General features: G+C 51.9%; 1 non-coding gene across 1 annotated transcript; it reads right to left on the bottom strand.

The window, feature by feature from the left end:
• Positions 1-6,339: 6,339 nt before the first annotated feature.
• On the bottom strand, positions 6,340-6,411 carry trnaa-ugc (transfer RNA alanine (anticodon UGC)). The gene has a single exon. It is a non-coding gene; the product is annotated as a tRNA-Ala (tRNA).
• Positions 6,412-7,074: the final 663 nt, after the last annotated feature.

Raw genomic sequence — 7,074 nt, 5'->3', positions numbered from 1 at the left:
TTATGGGCTTGTCCCGTGCGCGTGCTTGCGCGCACTGAAAAAATGTCAACTATGCACCACTCATCGTGGGCACTGCCCACATTCCCACGGCAACGTGTATATAAAGCGGCGTAAACGGCCACCCATCCTCCCTTTTCTTTCAGCGATTTGTACTGATCAACGGAAAAAACGAAGATATGACTTCCAACCTTAAGATGACCGATGGCAGCGGCGTGGGTGAGGCCACGGACCAACGGCCCCTTTCAGGGCCTCTGGAGAGCGCTCCTGTAAGAGCTGGCGGGCCCTTTTCAGGGCCTCAGTGCGCCTCCTGTCCCGCCTCCCTGGCTCCGGGTGACGGACACCGGGCGTGTTTCAGGTGCCTCGGGGCTGAACACGCCACGGCTGCCTTGGTTGCCCCCGCCTACTGCGCCGCCTGCCGCTCGCTGCCTGAAGAGGGGCTCCTCTCCAGGCACCTCTTGTTCTCCCCGTCGGTGGATCTCGCTGAGGCCATCGACATCTTCGGGGCCCAAGTTCCGGATGCCCAGGACGTCGGCGAGCGCTTCTAGGTTGACGACGTCGCCTCCTTGGATGACGTCTTTCCTGGCACTGCGTCCGAGTTCTCCGCTCCGGGGCTTCCGCTGAAGCCACTATCGTCCCGATGGAGAGACCGCGCCGGATGGCTGATCTCTTCGGCGAGATCATGGGTGAGGCGGCGGCCATCAAGGGCATCCCTATGCCAGTTACCCAGTGCCCCCTGTTCCCACCGGTTCAGCACCTTTTCACCGCTGCGGTTGGGGACCCCTCTACTCTGAAGGCCCCGGTGAGGGCCTTCACTGACTTCACCGACGTGGAAGGGTGGGCTGATACTCAGGCGAGGGGGATCCCTTGCCTGGAGCCTTCCCTGGCAGCGCTTCTCTGTCCGGGCGCCGGATGGCGTCCTAACGAGATGCCGCTGCCCCCCGACCGCCTCCAGAAGCAGATTACCGGCCTGACGGACAGGGTGTTCGTCTGTGCCTCGCAGTCTGCGACGGCGGTCAACAACGCCCTGCTCTCCTCTGCCCTGGTCTCCTTGTCGGCTGGCAGGGAGGCTTACTGCCCGGAGGAGGCCGCGAGATGGCTGACGGTTTCCCGCTTCTCCAGCACCATCCTTCAGCTGTGCCAGCCGGTAGCCATTTCGGCCGGCCGGCATATGGCATGGGCCACAATGATCCAGAGGGCCATATGGCTCTCTCACACCGCGGTTCCGGAACGAGAGCGGGCCAGCCTTGTCCAGGGCCCATTAGCTCCGGATGGACTATTTGGCCCCCGGTTCTCGGAGGTGCTCGATCACCAGCAGGCCGTCCGTGAGAATCGTTCCCGGTTCGGGGCGATTCTCACGGGCTCCTCCCACCAGCAGGCCCGGGAGGAAGCGGGGGTTGTTCGTTTCTACATGTTAGACATGTCCAGGGGCTCACTCGGCAACTCTGTGTTGGAGTCCGGTTGCCCCTTCTACGGCTTAGGAATGAAGGCATGTTCCTTTAAGCGGCATCGTCGGTTGGTGAGTTGGACTTGAATGCCAGTATTTCTCTCCCTTCGTTTTTCAAATGGAAAGCGGAGTAGAGAGGTTCCTATTGGCTCGCCGCAGTATGGCACTCCCGCCGTTTTTTAAAAATAAGAAACGGACGAGAGAAGCTCCTTATTGGAGAGTTGAACTCCGTAGCGCCGCCCCCAGTGGCAGCGGACCTAATGGAAAACGTATTACTCTGGTTTTTCCCTTCACTTTCATGGATTCCATGAAGGACGGATTGGGGCCCTCTAGTTTCCCACCTGCTGTACCCTCCAAATGCTGAAAGAATAGCTTGGAGGATGGGCGGCGGTTTGCTCCGCCTTATATACACTGTGCCGTGGGAATGTGGGCGTTGCCCACGTTGATTGGTGCATAGTTGAAAATTTTCAGTGCGCGCAAGCACGCACACGGGATAAGCCCATAAGGCGTAGCCTAGGCGGCTACGCCTTATGGGCTTATCCCGTAATTACAATCCTAGAATCCTTACAATCATAGAACTAGAGTTATAATATCATAACTATCGCTAAAACCTGTAGTTCTTACCACCTCCCGATTTCGAAGCTCGTTGACCTTTGGTCTCAGAATAAACCATGTGTTTAACAGTGACCTCTGAGAGTTATACTAGCCTGAAATGACGATACGACAAAGGATTAAAATTAGATTTTCATCACACATAGTATGGTTTTGTGCTTATGAAATTAAATCAAAGGTTTGGTTTGAGACCATGAATATATCCTCCAGTGCAGGGTAGTTAAACACAATTAGCTAGACAGCCTGTTTGTAGCTATGTATAATTTAAAACAGATTTTAAAGAAATTAATACAATAAATACCTTATTTAATTGTTTTTAATATGGATCTAGCTGACTACTATGTGCTATGATACGCAGATTATTATTTTGGATTGTATGGACCACGTTAAACAGAGTTGAGCTAAGTCACTTGTATTCCCCCACCGCTTAATTCTCCATCAACATTATCTACAGCTATTTGCGTAATCGACTCATCTATACTTGGAAAGTTGGCGCAAACGTTACTTTAATGTTAGTTGCGGCTATTTCATTACAAATAAATGAAATTTTGTGAATAAATGTGATTAACCATAACGTGAATAAAACGTTCATCCATTACCTTGTCTGTAAAGTTGCTGAGTCACGTCAGATCGATCTTCACCGGAAATGGTGAAGAAAGCAACTCTGGTGAGCCCACGCTACTACACAACATCATCGAAAGAAGACTTTTGTTATTGTTTTGATTAAGGGTATAATCTCTTTAAGACAGAAAATTCCATGTAATCTCTTTAAGCCGAGCAGATGGAAATCTTTCAATAGCTCCAGCGGATAAGTCAAAAACATTACCTCCGATGCGCGCGTCGTTAAACCTGGCTATTCGAGGCTATAGCCCCGGATCTTTTTGGAATAGCCCCGGATCGCTGCGCCTTCAAAATAATAATGATAATAATAATAATAATAATAATGATGAAAATAGTCCGTAGAGTTTACTTCTTTTCGTTGCATTACAAGCCACAGATGCAACATTAGAGCCAGTGAAACCCGCAAAATTCTGACGTGTCCAAATATGGGCAGATTTAGAATAATTTGTTGCAAAATATTGCAAATTCAACGTCGGTATTCTTTCTTCTCTATGCATAGCACATCTCGTTGATATTTATGTTTCGTTCTGCTAGACTTTTAGTGAGATCAGAGTATTGAGAAGGACATTAATAAAATATCTTTGGTAAGATGGATATAAGAAGAGAGACCCGCAGTGAATTCAACCTGGTCCACTTGACATCGGGTAGGTGCATGACCTTTTATTTGTTTCAATCACTGAACATTCGAACAAAACTCTTGCTCAGCAAAAATGGGAAATACTATCAAACGTGTTATTCAAACCAGTATGAATATTAGTAGCCTGTTAGTTGGCTGGTAAGTGGAAACCATAGGTTACCTGGCAATCCAATAACGCCTGCACGCTTGCTAAAACAAACACACACACACACACACACACACACACACTGGTAATCGGGCGAGTTCGGAGAATTCCCTGTGGGCCGTTAACGTTTCGGGGCCGCCGGCATGATTACTGCGGGATAACAATGTTGCGTTTATAAAAGTTCCTTGCAGAGCCGTCCGGTAGCCTGAGCCGTGCAACCACAACCTCTCATTCACTCACACACACACAACACATACAATCTTTCAACGTCGCAACCAAGTCCATTTTGTCTAGAGGGGAGGAACTGAGCGCCCCCTCCCGAAGTGATACAGCCCAGGTCGGCCTTGAACTGCGATTGGTCAGAAAGACGTAACAGCTAATGTCAACATTGAACTCTCGTGCAGGCTCGAACAGAGTGACACACACACACACACACACACACACACACACACACACACACAGTTCTATTTCATGTAGGCTACGCCGTCTAGGCTTCGCCTTATGGGCTTGTCCCGTGCGCTCGTGTGCGCGCGCTGAAAATTCAAACTATGCACCAATCAGCGTGGGAACCGCCCACATTTCCCACGGTATCGTGTCTCTATATAACGCGGTTTATACCGTCGCTCATCCTCCCTTTTCTTTCAGCACTTGTGCTTATCAGCGAGAAATTGAGAACTACTATAAGGAAGAAGATGAAAACTTCAACACGGATCTCCCAAGCCGGTGGCAGCGGCTCGGGCGAGGCCGCGGACAAACGGCCCTTTTCAGGGCCCCCTGAGAGCGCTCCTGGAGCTAGGTCCTTTTCAGGACTCCTATGCGCCTCCTGTCCCGCCTCCCTGGCACCGGGTGACGGGCACTTGGCGTGCTTTCGGTGCCTCGGCGCCGACCACGCCGCGGCTGCTATGGCGGCCCCCGTCTCCTGCGTCGCCTGCCGGGAGCTGCCTGAAGAGGGGATCCTCTCCAGGCATCTCTTCTTTTCCCCTGCGGTGGACCTGGCTGACGCCATCGACCTGTTCAGGGCCGGCCCCGACGACGACGATGGCATCATCAACGACGCCTCCATGGACGACGTCTTCGGCGACTCGGCGTCCGGTTTTTCCCGCTCTCGGGTTACAACCGCCACCGTCGTACAACACGAGAGACCGCGCCGGATGGCCGATCTCTTCGGGGAGATCATGGGTGAGGCGGCGGCCATCAAGGGGATTCCCATGCCGTCCCCGCCTCTCGCCCCTGTATCTGACGATATGCAGGGCACCCCATCTTCTTCCCGGCGGGTTACCCAGTGCCCCTTGTTCCCGCCTGTGCAGCACTTGTTTACTGCTGCAGGTGGGGAACCTTCGACCCTGAAGGCTCCGGTAAGATCCTACACGGATTTCACCAACGTGGAGGGGTGGGCCGATACTCAGGCGAGGGGGATCCCTCGCCTGGAGCCTCCCCTGGCAGCGCTTCTCTGTCTGGGCGCCGGATGGCGCCCTAACGAAAAGCCGCTGCCCCCCGACCGCCACCGATCGTTTGTGCCTCTCAATCCGCGGGCCAGCCTCGTCCAGGGTCCACTAGCGCCGGATGGCCTATTTGGTCCCGGGTTCTCCGAGGTGCTCGCGCACCAGCAGTCAGTCCGTGAGAATCGTTCCCGGTTCAGGGCGATTCTCACGGGCTCCTCCCATCAGCAGGCTGGGAGGAAGCGTGGTCCAGGCCGGTCCCAGCGTTCCAGGGGGCCGCCTCCGACTCCAGCCCCGGTGCAGCAGCAGCCACAGCCGCCGCAGACGGGGAGAGCAGCGCCACGGACCGGGAAGTTCCGGAAGCTTGCTCCTACCTACGCTTGTGGTGCGTTCCTCCATGTTGCCTCTTTCCCCCTCTCAGCCCGGTGGCTGTAGGGTGGCGGTCGGACGGCGTGTTCACATGGCCTCTGGTTCACCTGCTTCTAAGAAGCGGCGTCCCTTGGAGCCTCGTGGACGGATCAGATACTCGTTGCACGAGCCCGTGGATACGGCCGCTTGTACCGGTCTCCTGGTTCCCCACATTATCCCCTCTACCTCCCTTCAACAGTTTGTGGGAGGTGAGGAGACGGGTCCGCGCGCTGTGGCTACAGCCTGCAGACAGCGCATGCGCACAGGTGGTTTCTGCCAAGCTGGCCTTGGTTTCTGCCAAGCGGGCCTGTGAGCTAACCGCTCTGTCTGTCAGCCCGAGCTGCTTGTTGCTAAACAAGGACAGCTCCTTTCGCGTTGCTCAGACCTAATCCTGCGTTCCACCCGAAGAACATTAATAGTTATTTTCGGTCGAGGGATATTGTGCTTAAGGCTTTTCACCTACATGAAATAGAACGATAGTTATGTTATTATAACTCTAGTTCTATGATTGTAGGCGTAGCCGTCTAGTTTCCCACCTGCTTTACCCTCCAAATGCTGAAAGAAAAGCGTGGAGGATGAGCGACGGTATACACCGCGTTATATAGAGGCACGATACCGTGGGAAATGTGGCCGGTGCCCACGCTGATGGTGCATAGTTTGAATTTTCAGCGCAACCGCGCGCACGGGACAAGCACATAAGGCAAAGCCTAGACGGCTACGCCTACAATCATAGAACTAGAGTTATAATAACATAACTATCGTTTTACCCCCGCTCCGTATCCAGCTTGTTCCACGCTTAAAGCACCCAGGCTACTAGTTTGCGGCGAGCTGGGACTCTCATGTTCCCCCCTGCGGTGTATGCCTTGTCCGCAACCCCTGCCATCCAGTTGTCATACATTCATGCAGACTGGCTTTGAACGGCGGATTCCATGCATGTAGTTAGCGTGTGCCTTGTTTTTTCAAGTTCATGAAATAAATCCGTGAATTTATTGTTTGTTTTATCAATGAATGTTTTTTAATGAAAATTGTCATTTGGAGATGCCGGGGATTGAACCCGGGGCCTCATACATGCAAAGCATGCGCTCTACCACTGAGCTACATCCCCACTGAAATTCTAGTGGAAAAGAACTAAATATAAATGAGATATAAATGAATATGCCTTTGACGTGACCAATCATGCAGACTGGCTTTGAACGGCTGATTCCATGGATGTACTTTGCGTGTGCCGTGTTTTCCCGACTACATAAGTTGACTATGAACAATTATTGAAGTTTCATATTTTTTTCAGCAAATTTGACAACTGACAGATACAATATTGTAGCCAGTGAAAACCGCAAAATTCTGACGTGTATATTTATGGCCGGATTTAGAATCATTTGTTGCAAAATGTTGCAAATTGTATTCTCTATGCATAGCGCATCAGGTCGAAATTGCTGTTTAGTGCTGCTTGCACAGATTCAGGAGACCCGCAGTGAATTCAAACCGGTTGAATTCATTGGGTAGATGCATGACAGTGTTTATTTGGCTACAGGCTTTTCTAATGTCTCATCTTGGCTGCTAGTGTCGGTGGTGCACTTTCCTATCCTTAACGTAAACGTTAACATACTCAGAAGGCCTGCCCCGACGTGAGTCACTCAAACATGACGATTGGTCTTTCCTTTCCTTCTCAAACTACGTAACAATTGCATATTTCATCAGCCCGGTTTTCAAATTTTCCCGGGGGAAAAACCCCCGAACCCCCTTTTAAAATGACTACCTTCTGGGCTAC

Source organism: Gadus morhua, chromosome 4 (assembly GCF_902167405.1).
Source record: "Gadus morhua chromosome 4, gadMor3.0, whole genome shotgun sequence".
NCBI lineage: Eukaryota > Metazoa > Chordata > Actinopteri > Gadiformes > Gadidae > Gadus > Gadus morhua.
Note: the sequence above shows the minus strand (reverse complement) of the source record. Positions and strands in the feature narration are given on the sequence as shown.